Source organism: Rana temporaria, chromosome 9 (genome assembly GCF_905171775.1).
Source record: "Rana temporaria chromosome 9, aRanTem1.1, whole genome shotgun sequence".
Classification (NCBI taxonomy): Eukaryota; Metazoa; Chordata; class Amphibia; order Anura; family Ranidae; genus Rana; species Rana temporaria.
In genome coordinates, this window is record NC_053497.1 from 43,955,254 (window position 1) to 43,980,071 (window position 24,818).

The 24,818-nt window shown below is 47.2% G+C and overlaps 1 protein-coding gene across 3 annotated transcripts in view; it reads left to right on the forward strand.

The window, feature by feature from the left end:
* LOC120913414 (nesprin-2-like) overlaps positions 1–24,818 on the forward strand; it is a 79,626-nt gene that overhangs the window by 11,517 nt on the left and 43,291 nt on the right. The window contains exon 1 of one of the 3 annotated variants that reach the window (XM_040323320.1): positions 22,428–22,688. The exons of the other annotated variants lie outside the window; for them this stretch is intronic. The gene's annotated coding sequence lies outside the window, so the exon portion shown is untranslated. Of the gene's footprint in view, positions 1–22,427; positions 22,689–24,818 lie in introns of those variants that run through there. 3 annotated transcript variants of the gene reach the window in all.

A 24,818-nucleotide genomic window follows, 5' to 3' on the forward strand; every position in this document is an offset into this window, starting at 1 on the left:
GGCACTGGGCTTCCTGCCTAGGCGAAATTTCAGCTTTCGGCACTGCGTCGCTTTGAAAGACAATTGCGCGGTCGTGCGACGTGGCTCCCAAACAAAATTTACGTCCTTTTTTTCCCACAAATAGAGCTTTTTTTTTGTGGTATTTGATCACCTGTGCGGTTTTTATTTTTGCGCTATAAACAAAAATAGAGCGACAATTTTGAAAGAAACACAATCTTTTTTTACTTTTTGCTATAATAAATATCCCTTTTTTTTTTTCAGTTTAGTCCGATACGTATTCTTCTACATATTTTTGGTAAAAAAAAAAAAATCAATAAGCGTATAGTGATTGGTTTGCGCAAACGTTATAACGCCTACAAAATAGGGGATAGAATTATTACTTTTTTTTATTATTATTATTATTATTTTTTACTAGTGATGGCGGCGATCTGCGTTTTTTGTCACGACTGCAATATTACGGCAGACACATCGAACACTTTTGACACATTTTTGGGCCATTCACATTTATACAGCGAACAGTGCTATAAAAATGCACTGATTACTGTATAAATGTGACTGGCAGGGAAGGGGTTAACACTAGGGGGCATCAAGGGGTTAAATATGTACCCTGGGAGTGATTCTTACTGTGGGGGGAGGGGACTGATGGTTGTCCCTATGTGCAAGGGACCATTGGTCTCCTCTTCCTAACAGGACGTGGAGCTCTGTGTTTACACAGAGCTCCACGTCCCTGGCTCTGTGACTGCCGATCGCGGCTGCCAGGCACGCACATCGGTACCTGTGTGATGCGGCAGGCGCACGCCCCCCAGTGTCGCACGGCCCGAAGGCCGTATATTGACCACCTTGCGGCCGTAAATAGTCAGCCGCAGAGTGGGAAGTGGTTAAAGAAGCAACAAAAAAATGGTGAATCCCTATTGACTGCAATGCATTTCACGGAAATTGCTCATTTCAACTTGTCACATCCAACTGTCTGACAACCAAACCTCATAGTGATGCCATGGTAACATTCCAGTAGCATAAGGCATGCAGAGTAGAACCTTAAAGGATCACTAAAGGAATTTTTTTTTTAGCTAAATAGCTTCCTTCACCTTACTGCAGTACTGGTTTCATGTCCTCATTGTTCGTTTTTGCTTTGAAGTAGCTGTAATTCTGCTGTGATCTCCACACTTGCTGCTTGTCTGGCTCCTTATAACCATGGTACTGGGAGCTTTTCACGGTGGTCTAAGCTGTCATTACTGTGTGTCTAAAACTCCTCAGAACCAATCAGATTCATTTTAAAAACAAAACACTGCCCTGGATTTGTTTGATTTTGTTCTGTGGGTCTCTTTACTTCACATAAACATGAAACCAGTTTAAAAACAAAAGTGAAACTGCAGGCACATTATATGATTGAATTTAATCTATTTTTAATAATTTTTAAAAGGAATCAGTTAACTTTTATGTCTCTATACCCTGTAAACAGTCATTTCAGCAAAAAAAATGTTTTCCTTTATAGACCCTTTAAGCTCTATGCACACTGGGCTTTAAAACGCCAGTTACCTTGGCAGAAAGAAACGCTCATATAGAGGATTTTAGTGTTTAGTATTTTTTTCGGTGAAAGAGGAGGGGGGCCAAACTTCTGAGAGACTGCGCTGTGGCCCCGTCTCCCAGATGTGGGGAAGCCGACCTGTCAAAAACAGGTGCCCATTCCAACGTCCCTCCCTGAAAAGGTGCTAAATGTGGCCCCGGAGAGGTGGGGGGGGGGGGTGGTAGTCGAACAAGTGGAATTTCCACTTTTGGGTGGAACTCAGCTTTAATATTCTGAGAGAAAAGGGTTAGTTCAGTTTCTCACAATGTGAAACTAGCCTGTGGCTTTCTGTAAGACTGGTTAGAAGAAGCATTTGTAGGACATTTTTCTTTTCTGCATTGACATTATATACACCCATTGTTTTGTTTGGAGAAGGTTTAATTCAGCTGTATCTGTTACTTGAAATGTCATCAGATTTAAACCCCTGCATCCTCTTACCTCCCACAAAGTAAAGAAAAACTGGAGTTGCTACTTTTCTCAAACAATCGGATATAAGATTACAATTATTTTGAGGATAAAAAAGGACTAGACTGGTAGATGACCCAATGGGTGTTTCTCCATGTATTCTTTTCTCCAGCTTCCATCCTGTTGGTTAGTGTCCATATTGTGGGTTGTATTTTTCATGGTCCTCATATTGTGGGCTGTATTTTCTGGAAGACACCTTCTCTGGGGGTTTGGAGAAAGGTACAGTGGAACCTCGGTTTAAGAGCAACTTGGTTTGAGAGTGTTTTGAATTACGAGCAACTTTTTTTTTTTTTTTCTGACCCGGTTCTTGACTCGCAAGATGAGCAGAATTCAAACTAAATAGGCCTGCAGTACCTCATTTGGCCTGAGGTATGGGGGCGCATAAGCCAAGCAGAGCTGAAAATAGGCCTGCAGTACTTCATTTGGCCTGAGGTACGGGGGCGCAGGTGTCAAGAAAAGCCGAACATTGGCCTGCAGTACTTAATTTGGCCTGAGGTATGGGGGCGCAGGAAACGAGCCGAAGTGTCCTTGGGCTTTTTTGACTGTTTTTAGCGCTCTCTGGCGCCCCCCACCTTTGGCCGCTTTCAGTATTGCATCCCGTTGAAGTCAATGCGGAACAAATTATTTTCGTTTCCATGGACTTCAATAGGAAAACTCACTTTGATATGCGAGTACTTTGGATTACGAGCATACTCCAGGAACGGATTATGCTCGTAATCCGAGGTTTAACTGTACAATCAAAAGATGTAATGAATTATTGTACCCAGTAAATGATGTTTGGTTCTTCCAGTTCCTTGTAGATCTGGCAAGGATCAAGATGGAAAAGTTTATTCCAACTTACTTGGAACACGTGCTTGGTTCATAGGCTGTTGTAGTAAGATGATCAGGATATTAATGGGTGGCCTAAGGTGCCAGGGAGCATGGTCGACAAAAGCTCTGACAGCTAAATTATATTATATTCTAGTCCAGTCAGTGCATGAAAATACAGACATTGTCAGGAGTATGCATGTACCTGCTTTATCTTGGGTGAGGGGTGGGAAAACACAGCAAACCATCTTCACCCCAAACAAACCAGAGTTCCTCAATGGAGGAACGTCAACTTTAAGCCGCCTGCAAAACCTTGCGGCCAAAGGAGGCATCCGAAGACGCACTCACATCCACCTTGTAAAACTTTGAAAAAGGTTTGGACCGACGACCAGTTCGCTGCCTTACACACCTGTAAAGCAGACGCTTGATGGCGGAAAGCACAAGGAGGCACCAATCGCCCTGGTCGAATGTGCCCTAACCGGGAAGGGGGGGGGCACATTCGGGAAGGTATGGTCTTCGGGAGTGGGCGTTCCTATTTTGATTGACAGTCTTCCGACAGGCTTCCGACGGTCGCATCCAGCGCGTCACGATTTTCCGAAAGTAGCCGAACGTCGGTGCGCAGTATTGAGCCGCACCGACGTTCGGCTTCTTTCGGTTACTCGTGACGTGAAGGGTTGTGCCCGTCGGAAGCCTGTCGGAAGACTGTCAATCAAAATAGGAACGCCCACTCCCGAAGACCATACCCGGAAGCGGTGGAGAAGATCGCTCTCTACAACGGTAAGTACAGCTTCGATTTTAAAACAACTAGCCGATTCCCCTAGACAAAATGAGCATCAATCTAAGGGTAAAAGTGTTTTTATGGGTGAACTCCCACTTTAAGGCGAGAGCCTGATCCACTCCACACTGTAAGAACAGCAGAATCTGGGACACCACGTATGTACGGGGCTGCCAATTCATCTCCTCACACATAGAGATGTAAGCCTTCCACGTACGATGGTAAATCTTCCGTGAAGTAGACTTCCGCGCCCGCAGCATGGTGGAGGTCACCGAGTCCGACAGGCCTCGATCCCTCAGCACCTGGCTTTCAATAGATACGCCGTTAAAGCCAACAACTGTAAAGCAGGATGAAAGATAGGACCCTGCGAAAGAAGATCCTCTCGCAGAGGCAAGCGCCAAGGAACGTCTGCCACCAAACGCACCAAATCTGCGTACCAGGGACGGCGAGGCCAATCCGGAGCGATTAGGATTGTCGGTATTCCCTCAGCTTCCACTCTGCGCAGGAGACAAGGAAGAAGCTTCAGAGAAGGAAAGGCATAGATTAGGCGATAGTGACCCCACGGCGTCTGCCCACGGGTCTCTTGACCTGGCCACGAACCGTGACACCTTCCGAGTGAGATGGGACGCCAGAAGATCCACGTCTGGAGTGCCCCATTTCAGACACAGGCTCTGAAACACATCCGGGTGTAGTGACCATTCTCCTTGGTCTAGCGTTTGGCGACTTAGGTAGTCGGCCTGCCAGTTCTGTACCTCCGGAATGTACATGGCCGAAAGAGCCAGAACGTTCTTTACGGCCCACTGGAGGATGTGAGCGACTTCCGCCTCTGCAGCCGAGCTCCGTGTGCCCCCTTCATGATTGACATACGCCACAGCTGTGGCGTTGTCCGACTGGATCCTGACCGGCGGCCCTGCAATCTCGGAGACCACTTGGGAGAGGCACAGCCTGATCCCCCGGAGTTCCAGGACATTGATTGGCAGACGGGACTCTTCCCGAGTCCAGCGCCCCTGGGCCGAATGGACACCCCAGACACCCCAGGAATAATTTCCCGGCCCGAAGTACCGGAGATGTCAGCCACCACACTAGGGAGGACCTGACCAGACGACTCACCCAGACTTGGTAATCCAGAGACGAAGGGAGCTTGTCCCAACGCAACAGAATTTCTCTCTGTAACACTCGTGTGGAATTGAGCATAGGGAACCGCCTCGAAGGAGGCCACCATCAGACCCAGAACTCGCATGCAAAAGCGAAGCGACAACCACTTCTGAGTCGCTAACTGCTGCACCGCAGTTTGCAGTGTCTGTAGTTTCTCCGTGGGAAGGAAAACTCTCTCCTCTGAGGAATCCAGGACCAACCCCAGGTATTCTAGACGCTGAGACGGTACCAACACTGACTTCTGAACATTTAGCAGCCAACCGAATTCCCGGAGGGTCTGGCAGGTGATAGACACATCCACCTCTAACTCTGAGCTTGAAGAAGCTCTCAGGAGAAGGTTGTCCAGGTATCTTACAATAGCGATCTCACGCTGCCTCAGCAGGGCCAGAATCGGACCGAGCACCTTGGTGAAAACCCGACAGCAAAGCGCAGAAATCACTGGTGCTTTGCGCATATGGGAATATGCAGGTACGCGTCCTTGATATCCAAGGACGCCAGAAAATCCCCCTGATGGAGTGCCGCCACTACAGAGCGAACCGACTCCATCCTGCACTTTGACAAAACAGTTGGGGGCCTTGAGATCAAGGATTGGAAGGACCCCTTCCTTCTTGGGGACTACAAACAGATTGGAATAAAACCCCTGAAACCGTTCCAGTAAAGGAACCGGCACGATCACCCCCCTGACCAGCAGATCCTGAACAGCCCCAAACAGGGCCTCCAGACGACCCGGAGGAAGCTGGAGGTTGGAAGGAAAAAATCTGTTTGGCGGACAAGAGAGAAACTTTATCTTGTACCCCGAGGAAACTGCTTCGCAAACCCACCAGTCGGAAAGAAGAGACCTCCACCGAGCCGTGAATTTGCGAAGCCGGCCCCCCACCTGAGAGACGGGCGGGGGCAGACCTTCATGCAGAAGCAGGCTTGTTGGGCTTGCGGAACCAGGGGGCGCTTCGGCCCTTCAGCGGGCACCTTAGCGCCCTGGGAACGTTTACCTGCTGCACCGGGCGGACGAAAAAAAAACGATTGGGGGCGGTAAAGGAGGGCTCCTTCTCTTTACCAGATTGTGGGAGCAGAGTGCTCTTACCTCCCGTGGCATCTTTTATGTCATCCAGAGACGCCCCAAAAAGCCGTTCACCCTTAAAGGGCAAATCCACCAAGGCCTTCTTTGAAGACTGGTCCACAGACCAACACTTGAGCCAGACAAGGCGGCGCAACATCACCGCGTAGGCTGAGGCCCTGGAAAGCAAGGGGAGCGTATCCAGGGCCGACTTGCAGACAAATTTTAGGCCCTGCACCAACTGGTCGGCCAGCGCCACACAGTCCGAAGGTGCACCATGTGCCTCCAACTCCTGAAACAACAACTTTGCACTGCAGTGATAAGAGCTCCCACTAGCGCCCTACTATGCGCTGACCCTGATGCAGAGTCATCCTCACTGTCCGTGTGGACTAGGCCTGCAATCTCTACTCTATTGTTATCTAATTTTGAGTATATTAATCCGGCTTTGTCCTTGGCCCAATTTTATATTTGTCCTTTAAAGCAAGTATATACTCTAAGGCATACATACTGTACGCCCCATGGGGCGGGGGCCCTGTCTCTGTCTTTACCCCTAGTGCTGCTGGGGTGTGTTAGTGTGTGCTTCTCTGCCATCCCCCCTTTTTCCTTTTCTTTTTCCCTCTATGCACCCATATACTCATATAAGCTGAACCCAATTTTGTCTTTACATACTATATGTACACACATATTGATATATGGGTTTTTGACTAATAGTATGAGTATTAAGACTAATTCGCCTTGATGCACCTGTTTATGTCTGCCCACCCGGGCTGATTTTTTACCTTTACTTTTATTTTACATTTTATATATTTTTTTGCTTTCTTGGTTTTCTCTGCTGCTAGTCCTTATAAGTTTCTCCATAGCCCTCTTTGGAGCATGGGCCCTGTACGGAGCACCAGAAACAAACTATATATGCAAAGTTGTGGTCTCATCACAAGTATGCATCAAGCAGGGTTACTTACAATATATCATTCCCCCTTTAAATTACATTATTGGGTTAAATCATACATATTTAGGGACCTTCATTTGTAAGTCCTTTTGCCCAACTTTTGATGCTCTTCGTGCACCCCGAGAAATTTAGTGGCCTATTTCTATTTGTCATCTTATATACTTATATAGCCTTTTTATGTATGTCCTGTTATATGTGATAGGCTTCATGTGTTTTGTGAGATTGGATGGAGGCATTCAGCACTAAAGTGACACCCAAGTCTATTAAGCGGAACTCCGTATTCTTCTATCCTTCAAATCAATGGGAGACAGGCGTGCGCCGATAGCATATAAAGGAGCGACGCACGCCTCTCTCCCACCGTCCAGACGAAGTTACGTATCAACACTACGAAACGCGTTGACGTCATCACGGCTCCGGACGCCTCTCTCTCTATGCCCCATAGCAGTGGGAAACCGAAGCGGTGACTCGCGGAAACACGCGAGTAAGAAGAAGCGAGGGGATGCTCCAGATGAACTTTGGAGAGTACTAAACACTCGGTGCGTACTAAAGCTACACACAGACTACCTCCAGAAGCATATAGCTGGATCTGCCAGCTTAGCGGATCAGTGGGAACAGCATCACATGACCGGACGGCACGGCTGTATTATCCTCCCTGCATGCTGATATATATTGGCGCATCTGACAGTCTACAGACGCCAACTACAGCGATTGGATTACACAACAGCAAGGAGGCAGCCAGTAGCCAATGGATTCCGGATCTCTGTGAACCAGTGAACTTTACTGGTAAGATCGTTCCATTATCCTGTTTCCACATACTATGCTTAAATATGGAAGCCTATAATACAGACCTTCAGTGGTAGTATATAAAACTCTCACCAAATCTTGCATCTAACCGCTTCACACATCGGAATCTCTGGAGTCCTAATAGGAACGGCACTATATACCCTCCTTGCAGGCAGGGCAGCCCACACAAGAAAAAAAAAATTTTCAAAACTTTTTTTCATTTTGTAATTTATTCAAAGTGCATGCCCAAGCCTTAAAATATATGAACCTTACTTGATCTTGCCATCAGGTTCATATATGCAAGACCAAGACTCTTATTAAATTCAGATCCGTTAACCTTAGTTATCCACTGCAGGGGTACTCTTGCTGCCAATTCTCTCCATCTTCATACTAGGCTAACCGCCATACACATTATATCGGATTTCCGACTAGAATTGACAGCAAAAGCTATCCATCTGGCGTCCGGACTGCCACAGTCATTGTTTGTCCTGTATGTTTGTCATTGTCTGTGTCCTTTATGTGCTGTATGTTGCACGTTATATGAACTAGTTTCATACGTGCATTTTTTTGGCCGGCCAATTATTACAGGTTGTCACTAAAGCTATTCTAGCTCCTATAGTGTTATACTTGTACTACTGTCCCAGGTGTATTAATTATACCATGTAACTTGTTACTATTTATTAAACTAAATATTTTTACTACACAGACTGTCCGTCACTGCCTTAGTAGCCTCTCGGTTGTCCCAGGGGTCACCACCTCTTGGTCTCCCTGTCGGGGCAACAACCTATCTTTTGTATAGGACTAGGCCTGCACCCTCTGATGCCTCAGTAGCAGGGCCTGATTCCATGTCAGAGGCATCCCCAGAAGAAGGTGATTTTTACCCCCCCCCCCCCTCTGGCCACGCGCCGCTTCAATCCTGGCAACAAACGCCTCAAGGACTGCCGTCATAGCATCCACAGAGGCTGCAGGAACAGGGGCACTAAGGGTTAATTCCGGCATGTCTGGGGGAGAAGCATCTAGTTCGGACGCCATGCTGACCCACCCAATAGCCGCCCTTGAACTGCAAGGCAAGACCCACAGGCAACCCTCCTGGCCGCAGCAGAGAACAGGGGACCCCCCAGAGGACTCCCCACCCGACCAGGCTGTACTGCTGCTGTCTGCCCCAGAGTGCTGTCCGTGCTGTGCTGTCCGTTAGGAAGTGTGCTGGAGCCGTTCGCGCGCCGTTATTCTGGCAAATAGAGGCAAAAACACATGGCCGCAACATGCGAAAAGAGCATGTGGGCTACAAGAAAAGTGCAGCCGAACTCTAATAAAGGCGCCCAGCGCCACCAAAATGGCGGCCGCGATGCACAGTAAAAACACACATACAGTGAAAAACACATAGCAGGCCCCCCCCCACACACACATGGCAGTTAAACAGCACCCCCGATAGCAGACACAGCCCCCAGCCACAGGATGGAGCCCCCCAGGCGGACCCCCCACCTCACGGCCGACCACCCAGAACGCAGGGAAGGAGGGAGAGGAAGGGAGAGAGGAAAGCAGGGCGGACCCCGATCGACCTCCCCAGGAATGCACCAGCCGCACCACCCTGCCAAAGCAAGGGGACTGCTACTTACCCGTCCTGCGACCACTGGCTAGAGGCATCCCGGACAGAACCAACGTCCGCGCAGTTACGGCACAGCTGTCGGTCCGGCACACTGTGACACGGACATCGAGCCCGGTCATATGTGTGCCCTGGAGCGTATAGCTCACCGGCCACCCCTGGAGCAACGGGGCATGTCGTGGACGGCCCAGCGTGTAGCTAAAGGCCGGCACACGCTCGATGCCCGAACTTGGGGGGGACTGTTTACGTCACATGAATAGCTGACAGCTGATCACGTGGTAAGGGGTCGCGATCGACCCTTTACTCCGATCTGTGATCCAGTGAGTGTCAGACTCGCTGATCACAGAGTGAGCCGCGCGCACCCTGCAGGGGGCGCGCAGGCCGCTTGAGCATGTCTATTGACGGCCTCCCGGCAAGTCAGGTCTGCGCTGTAGCGGTCATTCGGCTATAGCGCAGACACCAAGTGGTTAAACAAATTTCTGACAATGTATGGGATTTTCAATGTACACTAAAGCCTCATACACATGATGAGATTATCCAACGGGAATTGTGTGATGACAGGTTGTTGTCGGAAAATCCGACCATTTGTATGCTCCATCAGACAATTGTCATTTTTCCGCTGAAAAATGTGGGATAGCATGCTTTAAAATTGTCCGCCAACAAATGTGTGTTGGCAGATTATCTGATCGTGCTCGACTCGGAAGCCATGCTCACCATAACAAAACATTCGCAGAAGTTGCCCAAAGAGTGGGGCTAGAGCTTAAAAACAAACACGTAGTTTCAAGTTTGTTGGCCGACAATTCTTCACGGCCAACGCCCTTCGGACAAAAGTCCTATGCTTTGTCAGTTGAAAATCCGATAGTGTGTATGAGGCTTAACTCCGGGCAAAAAAAAAAATTTGCCCATGCAGTGGGGCTGCCCCACTGCATGAGTTATTCACTTGTTTTTGTCTAGGGAAGAGGAGAAAGGAGATTTAGGCCCCTTTCACACTGAGGAGTTTTTCAGTCATTTTAGCGCTTAAAATACTGCCTGAAAAACTCCTGCCCTGCAGTCTCAATGTGAAAGCCTGAAGGAGCGGTGCACTAGCAGGACCGCTCCAAAAGTCCTGCTAGCAGCATCTTTGGAGCAGTGAAGGACCGGTGTGTTTACCGCTCCTCCACCGCTCCTTCCCATTGAAAGCAATGGGAAACCGGGGTAATACCGCCGGCAATGCGCCTCTGCCGCAATTCCGACGGTATAGCGCCGCTATACTGTCAGCGCAGTGTGAAAGGGGCCTAACTAACCTAATCCTCCCAGCACAAGACTGTCAGGCACCCCTGCACTCCAGTGGTCTTGGGTTGTGGGCGGTTTCTGACGTCATCAAGCCCATAGCAGGCTCCATAGACCAGGAACAGTCCACCGCTTGACTGGGGGGGGGGGGGGGGGGGGCGTTTTCCAGTGGAACAAAGGATCAAGTAAGTATACTCCTTACCCATAGACAGAGCAAGCAGTTGGCCCGTGCAGTGCGGGTACAGCCCTGCGTGGGGAAACTTGGCCAATAGAATTTCAAAATCAAATGTTAAAAGCATAAAACATTTTTAAGTAGTTTTAAAAGATGTTATTGAATGTACTGGCAACCGATCTCATAAAAAAAATGTTGCCAAGAAAATTCTAAGGGAAAAGGCTCACAAGTGTATTAAGCATGGTGTCCACAGAGCTGGCCAATAGAATTTCTGAGTCAGATAAAACTGAATGGATAATTACATTCAAAGCGGAGTTCTCTGACAAGTGTGGGCTAATAGCATGTTACCTATTAGTGCACAATCATTTAAACTGACCCAATTATACAGTAAGTCACTGCACCGATCGCCAAGGATTGACTCCTTGTAAAGACAATTGCCAGTTTCCAAATCCTCGTAAACCTGACCACATGAAAGGCGAAAGTCGTACTTCCTCCATACGCACATAAAGAAAGGAATGCATAGCTAGGGCTGCCTAGCCTATTAAGCGCCACTCCCAAAGGCATCTAAACACATGATTCGATTATATTACCTGCAAAATCTGACCAGCGTTCACTATGAAATTTATTGAGTAAAACGTCCCCAATGAGAGAGGACAAATGCTGCAGGATAATACAGGGTTTCAATATTGAGTTGGCTCACCCTTTGCAGCTATAACAGCTTCAACTCTTCTGGGAAGGCTGTCCACAAGGTTTAGGAGTGTGTCTATGGGAATGTTTGACCATTCTTCCAAAAGCGCAATTGTGAGGTCAGGCACTGATGTGGATGGAAAGACCTGGCTCTCAGTCTCCACTCTAATTCATCCGAAAGGTGTTCTATCGGGTTAAGGTCAGGACTCTGTGCAGACCAATGAAGTTCCTCCACCCCAAACTCTCTCGTCCATGTCTTTATGGACCTTGCTTTGTGCACTGGTCCAAAGTATTTGGTGGAGGGGCAAGTGGTTAAATTAGATGGGTTGAGATTTTGATGATTCAGCGGGGACTGGCTGAATTCCATGTGTCACCACTGCAGTTGAACAGAAGTCTACCAACCAATCAACTTCCGTTCCACTGCCCTGTCAGATAAAAGCTGCTCGATAAGCATCTGCAGCCAATGCCTGCAGCACTGATCTGTGTATTCTGACATCGAAGGAGTCCCCGTTATCAGAATCAAATAGCACAGCGGCAAGGATTCCTCCATCCACATGCAAGTATAAAAGCTGGATATACACTATACTATTTTCTTTAGATTTTTTCTTTTAGATTTACCAAAACCATATAATATGAGGTTAAACCTAAAAACTTTCAATTTGTATGCAATCAGGTAAATCTAAAGGAAATCGAACAACAATAGTTGTATAGTGTGTATCCTGCTTAACCACCTGCTGACTGCCCAACGTAGCTTTACGTTGACAGAATGGAATGGGTGGGCAAAGCAACGTACAGGTAAGTTGCTTTAAATCTGCCGCCAAGCGGGCACGTGCCCGCCTCAAGTTTCGTGACTGTGCCCACGGGACCCGCGGACTCTATGTCCGCCGGTGTCCAACGATCGTGTTACGGAGTGGCAGAACGGGGGAATGCCTATGTACACAAGTCATTTCCCTGTTCTGCCTAGTGACAGGACACTGATCTACTGCTCCCTGTCATCATGAGCAGTGATCAATGTTGTGTCACTGGTAGCCCACCCCCCCACAGTAAGAATCACATTCCAAGACACACTTAACCCCGTTCTCGCCCCCTAGTGGTTAACCCCTTCCCTGCCAGTGGCATTTACAACAGTAATCAGTGCATTTTTATAGCACTGATCGCTGTATAAATGACAATGGTCGCAAAAAGTGTCCGATGTGTCCACCAAGATGTCGCAGTCACTATAAAAATTGCTGATCGCCGCCATTACTAGTAAAAAAAATAATAACATTTTATAAAACGACCCCCTATTTTGCAGACTTTATCCAAGGTTTTTCCAACGGGAAAACCGATCGTGTATGTGGCATAAGATTCTAAAAAGTTACCAACTCCCATAGGGGAAAGAAGAAAAAAATTAACTCTGTGAAAGGAGAAAGATTCACCAGACCGCACTCCGAAAGTTATTTGACTCTTTTAGCTGTCAAGCTGAGGAGAGGAATGGCGCCATTTGCCGTCCTTTTAAGTGCTTCGTCATGACGTACCTCATCATCACAATGACACTGCACGTTGTAGCGTACCGCGTCATCTGCAATGTGCCATCCGATTGGTGCAACACGTCCAGCCGCAACTGTTGAGGTACGGACGTGATGCAATGCCAATCGCTTCCTGTGTCCCGGATGTAAACATGTAAACATCCAAGCGATGCTCCATATCGGACAGTATCACCTATCTTCCTTTTCAATATACAATATTTTTAAGATTTAAATGTAATGTGTTGGGGTTTCTAAATGCTGGTTCACACTACAGCGACATGAAAGTCGGCAGGACTTTGCGAGGCAACTTCAAGTCGTCTCCAGGACAGGCAACTTTGCCAGTGGCCAATCAAACAATAATCGGCTCTGTGGGAGGGAGGGGTTTGCCTGGGAAAACCATTTTCTCTTCCTGCTTCAGTGAAGACATTGATCCGACTTTGGAGGCGACTTCCATTGAAATCAATGGGTACAAGTCGCCTTGAAGTAGTACAGGAACCTTTTCTGAAGTCGGAGAGACTTCAGTAGTGTGCAATAAGACGGCTCTCATTCACTTTAATGTAATTTCTCATGTCGCGACTTGGGGGGACACAAGTCGGATCCCAAGTCGCGGTAGTGTGAACGGGCACTAATGGAATTTTTTCTATGAATATTTGTAAAATAAATGTTTTTTTTTTTCAAAATATTTTCTCCTTTTTTGTTGCCTCATCCCACAATAGAGGTTTTTCATACTTCCTAAAATGGGCAGTCTAACTAACCCAATACTCACATACAAGGGGCATGAGAGGGCGGAGCCAAGCATGACTTTGAGAACTGAAGTCGCTGTTATCAATTCTTATATCTAACCTTGCTGGCACAGTTTACCTTCTAATTACTTGCTTATGACATACAATTAGGCACAGCAGGCTTGCAACAGGGCGTGGAAATGCTTATGAAAATGCCATGTTCAAAGTCCTAGCTGTTTAATGAATACACCCCTGGATGTATTGATCTTGTCATTTACTACAACGCACATGCTAAGATAGAACACAATGGCCCGGATTCACATAGAATCGCGTATCTTTGTGCGGGCGTAACGTATCCTATTTACGTTACACCTCCGCAACTTTTACAAGTGCCGTATTCTCAAACGAAAGTTGCGGCGGCGTAGCGTAAATAGGCCGGCGTAAGCCCGCCTAATTCAAATGTGGTAGATGTGGGCGTGTGTTATGTAAATTTTATGTGACCCCACGTAAATGACACTTTTTACGAACGGCGCATGCACCGTCCGTGAAAGTATCCCAGTGCGCATGCTCCAAATTAACCCGCAAGAAGCCAATGCTTTCGACGTGAATGTAAATGACGCCCAGCCCTATTCACGAACGACTCGCGTAAACAACGTAAAATTTTCAAAATTCGACGCGGGAACGACGTCCATACTTAACATTGGTACGCCTCATAACAGGGGTAACTTTACGCCGGGAAAAGCCTAACGTAAACGGCGTATCTGTACTGCGTTGGCCAGGCGTACGTTCGTGAATTGGCGTATCTAGCTGATTTACATATTTCTAGGCGTAAATCAGCATACACGCCCCTAGCGGCCAGCGTAAATATGCAGTTAAGATACGACGGCGTAAGAGACTTACGCCGGTCGGAGCTAATACAAATCTATGCGCAACTGATTCTAAGAATCAGACGCATAGATACGACGGCTCGGACTCAGAGTTACGACGGCGTATCTGGAGATACGCCGGCGTAACTCGTACATGAATCCGGGCCAATGTGCTTAGTGAGGTTCCATCACATGGAGAACCGCAGTACTGTGGGAAGAGACAACCAGCGGTTCTGATGCAATTCTTGGCATAGTAAAAGCGTCTACATTGATAGACATTTCTCAAGGGAAACAAATACAAAAGTGCTGCCTGAAGCACTTTATCTAAAATCTGAATTTCAGCCAGATATAACAAACACTGCTTAATACAGTTATCTTCTCATTGAAGTGTATGTAAACCCTGCCAATCAACTTCTCCCATTTGCTCCGCTAAATATAGCATTGAAAGCATTATGTTTGATTTGGTTGATAAGTGCAAAAAAGAACCTGTTGATCCTTCCAAAAATCTTGTTTGCTGACAACTTCTTATGCTGTCTGCTGCTGTTTGTTATTTCTAAGTATTGATCCCTGCTCTCTCTGTACACTACAAAACATTTCCCCCTGTGTTGTGGAGAAAGAAGAGCAGGGGGGGGTTCTGTAGTCCCACTCCCTGTCCCAGGGTGATAACGCTGCTCTTCCTGAAGGAATAATGCCTGATGCACATTGACATTTACATGCTCCTGAATCTTGAAGTGTAAAATATCTGGTGCTTTCTTTTTTTGCTGTAATGCTTTCTGGTGCGTTTTTCCTCTCTTGTTTCATTTTTTCTAAGGTTTCCAAGGTATTTTATTTTTTAGCTGTAATACGTTCCAGTGCGTTTTTTTCCCCTCTCGTTTTTTTCTTTATTTTTTCCCAAGGGTTTTTTTGCGCAAAAATATACAAAAATCATAACAGTAAAACCTTGGATTGTGAGCATAATTCATTCCGTAAGCATGCTTGTAATCCAAAGCACTTACCGTATATACTCGAGTATAAGCCGACCCGAATATAAGCCGAGGCACCTAATTTTACCACAAAAAACTGGGAAAGCGTATTGACTCGAGTATAAGCCTAGGGTGTCCATTTGCATGCCTCACTGTGCCCATGACTAGACTTACGTTTAACATGGGAGTATATAGAATAGGTGCCCGGATTTGAAAAATCGGTATTCCCTGGCCGTAGGTCCCCCAGACAGCAAACTTTGTACAAGTGTAGAGGAGAATTTGGGCTACGTGTGTGCCACGTTTCGGGTACAGAGGACCTACGGCCGGCCAGTACCGGGTCCCCAAATTTACCAGAGAAATTACTGTTTAACATTGGAGTCTATGGAAGGGGGTGCCCGACTTTGAAAAATCGGTGCTCCCCAGGACAACAAACTTTGCACACTTGTAGAGGAAGAGTGGGGCTATAAGTGTGCCAAGTTTGCCGGTACCGAGTTCCCAAAGTCCAGGAGATCAGGCGCAAAAAGTTGACTTGAGTATAAGCCGAGGGGGGCATTTTCAGCACAAAAAAAATGTGCTGAAAAACTCGACTTATACTCAAGTATATGCGGTACCAATACATTTTTGGTCCGTTAAAAGGATTATATTATTCTTAGATTTGATCCAGAGTGTTCATCATGGTACTGTAAAACCTTGGATTGCGAGCATACTTCGTTCCAGAAAGCACTTCCAAAACACTTGTATATCAAATCAAATTTTCCCATAAGAAATAATGGAAACGCAAATGATTCGTTCCACAACCATTTATTTATTTATTCATAGGTCTTTCGGTTTATAGTCCATATAAAAAGATTATAGCAATGTGATAAGTTGTGTAACCAGGCCTGGACTAGGACAAAAATTTGGCCCTGGACTTCATCCAGACTGGCCCACTTTGACAGCTCTCTCCCATGGCGACCGGCCACCCAAGCCCCCTCTCCCCCTTTACTAGCCATTCTATTTTATTAGAGTAGAACGGCTGGTACTGGTACTCTTATAGGCAGAACCAGTGGGGAAGCTAGACATTATTTCACCCGGGGCAAAGAATACGTTTGGTGCCCCCCCCCCCTTATGGGATAAGATTAGGCAGAAGTGAGAAACTCCCAGGCCATAGCTGTTGAGTCAGCCGTCTGTCCCCTCCCCCCATGCTGCTCTGTCGCCCCCCCTGCTCCTCTGGTCCTCCCCCTGCATCTTTGTTCCCCCCCAGGTGAGCGCTGCGGGGAGGGAGAGGAGGTGAGTGCTGCGGGAAGGATAGACAGAGGAGCGGAGGGGGCGGTCCGCTGTCACTGAAGCCAGCCCACTGAGCCATCGGCCCACCGGGAAACACCCTGTAGTCCCAATGGCCAGTCCATCCCTGTGTGTAACCATAAAATGTCCATCCACAAGGGGATTAGAAGCTAAATCCAGCAGGAGCTACAGTAGAGTGATCTGAAAGTGAAGGCTTAAACCACTCGTGGAAGGGACAACGTCAATGGCGGTGAGGAGAATGGTCTATGTGGACAGATTTACCCCGAATCCCTGCATATTTAGATGTGCCTCCTTTAATCATCAACCATGTGAGTTCCTAAATGTTGTACCTTCATTAAATGTAACCATATTGCTACACTTAGAGGCACTTCTCTTCTATTTTATAATCAGTTGTGACATGACGCTACACTTATATCAAGACATTGCTTGTATATCAAGTCAAAATGTATTTGAAAATTTTGCTTGTCTTGCAAAACGCTCTCAAACCACCATAGATGGATTTGTCCTGTCCTGGCTGAACTGGCCACATTTTCATCCTTCTATGGCCAGCTTTACAAGCTCTTATAATTGATTGCAGTCATGTGATGAAAAGATGCTTATTAAAAAAAAGCAACTTTTGGTAGCCGATTTATGCTAATGGTGCACAACCTCTTTATATGTTTTTTTGCTGGTGCCTGGCCATATACTTAATCTTGTCTCAGTTTCTGAAGCTGTAAATGCGGCTAATATGCAAATTATCCAATATTAAGCCAGACACCCAAAATAAATTGATGCCTGGACCCGCCTCCCGATTTTAGAACATCTGTGGTCAGTTTATGGCCAGGACCGGGACAAGGGAGGGGCGGCTGCCCTGGGCGTAATGATTTACTGTAGGGAGAGAGGCACCTTCCTTCTGTTACAAGGCTGACAGGAGTAGTGACAGCGCCAGTGATTTTGACAAGCAAGTGACTTCTAGGCAAATGATCCTCCAAACATGAACATCATGAACCGGGGAGGGGGGGCATAGTTTGGCATCTTTGCCCTGTGTGCTGGGTGACCTTGTCATTGCGTAAAACTCATTGCGCAGGGCAAAATAAATGCATAAAGTAGATGTAAACCCTACCTGGATGACATTTAGTCCTGTCTGACCACATAGCTAGGCTTCCACAGCACGACATCTAATCTGTCCCCTGGGGACAGAACACTGTCACTTTTTAAAGTAGAACTAAAGGTAAAACCTTTTTTTTATTTTGTGAGGCTTGTAACCCTATCCGTTTTTTCTTTTTTTTTGGGGGGGGGGGGTATCGTGACTGACATTGCGGCGGACATATCGGACATTTTTGACACTACAGTAAAACCTTGGTTTGAGAGCGTTTTGCAAGACAAGCAAAAATTTGTAATACATTTTGACTTATATACAAGTGATGTCTTGATATACAAGTAGCGTTATGTCACAACTGAGTATAAAAGAGGAGAGGCGCCTCTAATGCCTTGTACACCCGATCGGAATTTCCGATGAAAAAACTCAGTCGGAGTTTAGAGATAGAACATGTTTTATTTTTTTTCCGATGGAAATTCCGATCGTCTGTGTGGAACTCCAATGGAGAAAAAAAACATGCATGCTCAGAATCAAGTCGACGCATGCTCGGAAGCATTGAACCTTTAGTAGTATTTTACATCACCGCGTTTTGGACGGTCGGAATTTGGTCCGACAGTGTATATTCAAGACAAAAGAATTGCTAAACTAAAGCTAAGGTGGGACTTTAAATGAGGCAATACCTGGTATTCCAGGTAATTTGAATGAGGAATACTACATTTTGGGACTTTAAGATGAAGCACACTGCTGAACTTGATGGATCAATTGAAGTAAATAAATGTATTAGTTACAGAAAGGGCATGACAAACGCCAATAAGGAATAAGTAGGTAAAATAGTAATGAGTTTACAAAAATAAATTGTTTAGACTTTTATTTTTGTAAACTCATTACTATTTTACCTACTTATTCCTTATTGACGTTTGTCATGCCCTTTCTGTAACGAATACATTTGTTTACTTCAATTGATTCATCGAGTTCAGCAGTGTGCTTCATCTTAAATTCCCAAAATTTAGTATTCGTATATTCAAGACAGCTTGAATGGAATTCCGATGGAAAATTCCATTGGATTTTATCCCATCGGAAGTTCCGTTTGTGTGTACAGGGCATAAGTGGAGCAATATGGTTACATTTAATGAAGGTACAACATTTAGCAACATATTGGTGCCTCTCTTCTCTTTTATACTCTGTAGCTCCTGCTGGATTTTGCTTCTAATCCCCTAATTTGTGGATGGACATTTATTACATAACATGGTCACATTGCTATAATCTTTTTATATGGACTATAAACTGAAGGACCTAAGAATAAATGGTTGTGGAACCAATCATTTGCATTTCCATTATTTCTTATGGGGAAATTTGCTTTGATATACAAGTGCTTTAGATTACAAGCATGTTTTTTGAACGAATTATGCTCGCAATCCAAGGTTTTACTGTATTTTGGGACCATTCACATTTATACAGCGATCAGCGCTATAAAAATGCACTGATTACTGTATAAATGTGACTGGCAGGGACTGGCAGGGAAGGGGGTTAATACTAGGGGGCGATTAAGGGGTTAAATGTGTATCCTAGGGAGTGATTCTAACTGTAGGGGGCGGGGACTCACAAGGGGAGGAGACCGATCGGTGTTCCTCTGTACTGGGAACACAGCATCGGTCTCCTCTCCTCTTAGGCCCCGTACTCACGACCAAACATGTCTGCTGAAACTGGTCCGCGGACCAGTTTCAGCAGACATGTTTGGCCGTGTGTAGGCCCGAGCGGACCATTTTCGGGCGGATCGGACAGGTTTCCAGCGGACAACTGTTTCCTGGACTTGCTTTAAAACAGTCCGCTGGAAACCTGTCCCCCCGACATGTACGATCGTCTGTACAGACCTACCGTACATGTCCGGCCGCCCGACATCCCTCGCATGCGTCGAATGACTTCGACGCATGCGTGGAAGCATTTTAAAGGCAGGCCGCCCACGTCGCCGTGTCATTGTCGCGGCGACACCGCGGACACGCCCCGCGTATTGTTTACGCGCGGACCTCTGTTCGATGGTGTGTACAGCCATCGAACAGAAGTCCCCGGGCAGACATGTCCGATGAAAACGGTCCGCGGACCGGTTTCATCGGACATGTCTGCTCGTGAGTACAAGGCCTTACAGGACGTGGAGCTGTGCGTTTACATAGTTCCATGTCCTTGGATGTGTCACCGGCAATCACGGGTGCACGGTGGACATCGCTAGACGGCAGGGAAGCCCAGGACGTCATATGACGCCCGCCCAGGATGGAAGATCCCTCCTGCGGATGTCATATGAGTATAGCTGGGATGGGAAGTGGTTAAGAATCCATACTTGAATAAAAAATGTTTTTCTTTATGCCAGAGTTTAGTTTCCCTTTAATACGAGTCTGGCCATTCAGCACATTTCACACCGTGTTCGGGAAAGCAGTTCTGATCTAGAGCTGGGAGCTGAGTTCGGGTTGGGTTGCCTCCTCCCCTATTGTCTGTATCATTAGACTAGTTATTATTGGTAATAGGAATGACAGGCAATTATTTGTGGTTTGTACATAAGATCTGAGTCATGCAGGTTGTTCTTTTACATAACAAGCTCACTGTTGTGCCTTCAGTCCCAGAGGCTCATTCCTGGTAATATAATTGTCACATGTTAGCAAGTCCCCGCTGGCCCTTGAATAGGAGAGCTGCACGCTGTGGCAACTCCTATAACTGTGCACAAGGTCTCCTGTACTGCTGCCATTCCACGTGCCCTCCCCCCCCCAAAAGGGCCAAGTGGTAATATACACTCACCGGACATTTTATTAGGTACACCTGTTCAATTGCTTGGTAACACAAATTGCTAATCAGCCAATCACATGGCAGCAACTCGATGCATTTAGGCATCTAGATGTGGTGAAGACGACTTTCTGAAGTTCAAACCGAGCATCAGAATGGGGGAGAAAAGAGGATTTAAGTGACTTTGAACGTAGCATGGTTGTTGGTGCCAGACGGGCTGGTCTGAGTATTTAAAAATCTGCTGATCTACTGGGATTTTCACACACAACCATCTCTAGGGTTTACATTAAATGGTTTGAAAAAGTGAAAATATCCAGTAAGTGGCAGTCGTGTGGATGAAAATGCCTCGTTGATGTCAGAGGAGAATGGGCAGACTGGTTCGAGATGATAAAGACAACAGTGATTCAAATAACCACTCGTTACAACCAAGGTATGCAGAATACCATCTTTTGAACGCACAACACATCAAACCTTAAAGCAGATGGGCTACAGCAGAGGACCACACATATATTTATATTTTCGTAAACCATGTTACTTATGCATTGTTTATCAAGATATCCGCTTGCCCCTTCGCACTCTATCATTACTGTGCAGGAGTGTGAGGTGTAGCAAGATGGCGGCGACGGAACGTCACTTCCGGAGCCATTTGTGATGGGGAGCCGAATGTGACAAGACACCGGACATGGCATAGGTCACCGTGGTGATCTATGCCAGGAAGTGGGAGCAAATACCTGTATTACATAGGTATCTGCTCCCCCTCCCCCTGAAAGGTGCCAAATGTGACACCGAAGGGGGGGGGGGGGGGATTCCAAAAAGTGGAAGTTCCATTTTTGGGTGGAACTCCACTTTAAGATACAGCCGTGTCAGCAACGCTTCACACGCATGGCAAAAATAATACACCATGGGCCAGATTCTCAAAGGCGTTACGACGGCGCAACGCCATTTGCGCCGTCGTAAGTCCTAATCTGGCCCAGGGTATCTATGCGACTGATTCTTAGAATCAGTTATGCATAGATACCCATTAGATCTGACAGGCGTAAGGCTCTTACGCTGTCAGATCTTAAATGCAATTTTTTTTTCCGCCGCTAGGTGTCGCATCGTCGTTTTCCCCGTCTATGCAAATTAGCTAGTTACGCGAGATGCGCGGACGACGCAGTGATTTTACAACGTTTCCATAAGCGCAAACTTGCCCCTGCTATAATGAGGGGCAAGTTTACGTAGGTCCGTCATATGCCATGTTAAGTATGGCGTCGGGTCAGAGTCGGCTTTTTCCGTCGTTTACGTCGTTTTCGTTCGCGAATACGACTTTACGTCAATGACGCTCATGTCGGCGTCATTGACTTTTTCCGTCGTGAGCTGGAGCATGCGCACTGGGCTATTTTTCCGCCCGGCGCATGCGCAGTTCGATCGGCGCAGGGGCGCGCTTAATTTAAATACAAGCCGCCCCCTTTGAATTACGCTGCCTTACGCCGGGCCAATTACACTACGCCGACGCAAATTACGGAGCAAGTGCTTGGAGAATACGGCACTTGCTCCAGTAATTTGCGGCGGCGTAGTGTAAATGGCTTACGCTACGCCGCCGCAGATTCTACAAGAATCTGGCCCTATGTTGCGTCTGGAGGGCAGTACTGCTGCCAAACGCAACCAATTCAAGATAATAAGGCCATGCTGCAAAATCATATCATAGCACCTTCCAATTGCCTCTAAACTGCCCTCTGAAAAGCGATCCACTGTGGATTGCTTTTTAGAGGGGTCGCTGAAAGTGTGAATAAGCCCTTTTGGTATACTTGAAATTCATAAAACAAATAGGCATTGAGTAAAAAACAGAAATGCCAGAACCTCCCTATATTTTTCCATCATAGCGTGCAGCCTACGTGACCTTTCCATGGACTCAATACTGATCAATACTCTTCGCGCTTCCTTAAAGCAAAAAAGCTGTAGTAGCGGATGAGTGTACACCTTCCCTTCCCTAGCAGTGCTGTACACCATTGATCAATGAGCGATCCAGCAGGCCCAGGCAGCAGTATTGTAAGATTGGACGCGATGGTGTTTGTTTTGGCGTGGTGTCAGGGAGACGTTACTCTGGACTTTGTACAGTTTAGAACTGAAAGCTCACAACACATCACAGCTTTGTCCACGTGGGAATCGCTGTGCTGCTTCATGGACGGCTTGCACCACCTTGTTGTCTCAGCACCCTAACAGAGCGGAGCAGGTTTCAGGTAGGGGACCATGTTGAACTTTGTTGAGAGAGCCCTCAGCACTTAGATCATATCTGCTAAACAAGCATTAGAGCTATACTCCAGGCAAACCGCTAAATACGCAGATGAAATGCATACATGGGAGCTGCTTTACATGCCAAAGAGTTTGTATTTCTGACCATCCAGCCCTGAGATTTGTACAGCTCTGCCACACAGCACAACCCTTTCTAGCAGGACAGGAGACTTCATTTTTCTTTGCTGCAGTAGCACTCGCAGTATGCTTTGCACTGCAGCACAATTGATTGTTTCCTTGTGCTGCTACCCCTCCCCAGCGTATGCTGTGCTGTACAGAGATGACAAGAGGCTGATACCAGGTCAAAACAGTGGCGCATACTAAGGGGGGGGGTGGTCCCCACCAGGTGCCGACACTCTGGGGATGCTGGGGCCAGGGCTGGTGCTACCATTAGGCAAACTAGGCAGCCGCCTAGGGCACTGGTGCTTTTACTCTCTTCTCTCTGCAGCAGCAACTAATGCTACGTACACACGATCGGATTTTCCGTCGGAAAAACCTTGGATGGTTTTTATGATGGAATTCCGCTCAAGCTTGGCTTGCATAAACACGGTCACACAAAAGTTCTCCGAACTTTCGTCCGTCAAGAACGTGGTGACGTACAACACTACGACAAAAGCCAAGAAAATTAAGTTTAATGCTTCCGAGCACGCGTCGAATTGTTTCCGAGTATGCGTCGGAATTTTGCGCGTCGGAATTGCAACAGACGATCGGATTTTCCGGAATGTTTTCCGTGGGAAAATTTGAGAACCAGCTGTCAATCTTTTGTTGGCGGAAATTCCGGCAGCAAAAGTCTGATTGAGCATACACACGGTCGGAATTTCCGTTCAAAAGCTCACATCGGACATTTGCTGTCAGAATTTCTGAGCGTGTGTACGGGGCATAAGTCTCAGCATCAGCAGGCAGACGCCACTCCGTTTGTACATAGTGTCAGAGGCGTAGCGACGGGGGAGGTCTGTGTCCCGACTCCCGAATGAATGGAAGCAAGTAAACGTTCATTGATGGGCACTGGTGAGGCTGCATTTGATGGGCGCTTCATTAAAAAGGTGGGATATACATGGGCGGGGCAAAGGGGGTAAAGTCAGGGGTGGAGTCGGGGGGTAGCAAAATTAGATTTTGCCTAGGGTGTCAAAAATCCTTGTACCAGCCCTGGCTAGGGCCACCTGATATTTATTTTTCTTGCGTTGCATGGCACCATGCCACACTACACCACACCATGCAACACAAAGAAAAAATATCGGACAGCCGTAGCACCCCGAGTATCAGCGCCTTTGCCCCTGCTTCAGTCATATGACAAGGCCGAAGGGAGGGCCTCCCCTCACTCTGAACTGCCACTGCATTTGGTCACCTGGTCTGATGGGTGTGTTTAGAGAGGGGGGAGATCTGTATTAACGAGTTTGTACTGGGGGGGGGGGGGGGGGGCAGTGTCTGTACTGAAGGGAAGGGGTGCCTGTACTGGGAGTTCAAAAAATAGGGGGAGGGGAAAAACATAAAGGCACTCACACTTGCCAACATCCGTAAAATTATTTCAAAGGAAAGGTACTACTCAGGGCAGTGACAGGGCGGACTTTTCAGGCAACAACAAGGACGGGTCGTCTATACTGAGATGTTATTGCATGGGGGGAGAAGATTATCTAAACCAAGGAAACTCTGCTGGGGAGCGCCATCTGTACCGAGGATTCTCTGCCAAGGAAGTGGGGGGGGTCTGTACTGAGGGTTCTGTGATGGAGGGGGGGAGTCTGTACTGAGGATTTTGTGCTGCTGGGAGTTCCGTACTGGTGAACGGGGGTCTGTACTGGGGAGGTGGGCTGGGAGAGGGGATTTAGGGATCTTAGGTGATATCTGTAGCGGGGCAGATCCAGGGGGCAACGGGGCAATTGCTCCCCCCGAGAAAACAACAAGCGGGTGAGCCTGCAGGTAACTGAGCAGGCTGGCGAGTGAGCGAGCGGATGGGCAGGTCGGTGAGTGAGCAATCATGCCGGTCAGGCTGGTGAGCGGGCTAGCGTGTGACCGAGCGAGCAGGCAGGTGTTCTGTCAGGAAGTCGCTCCCCATCTGAAGTGACGTTGCGTTGCGACCATTT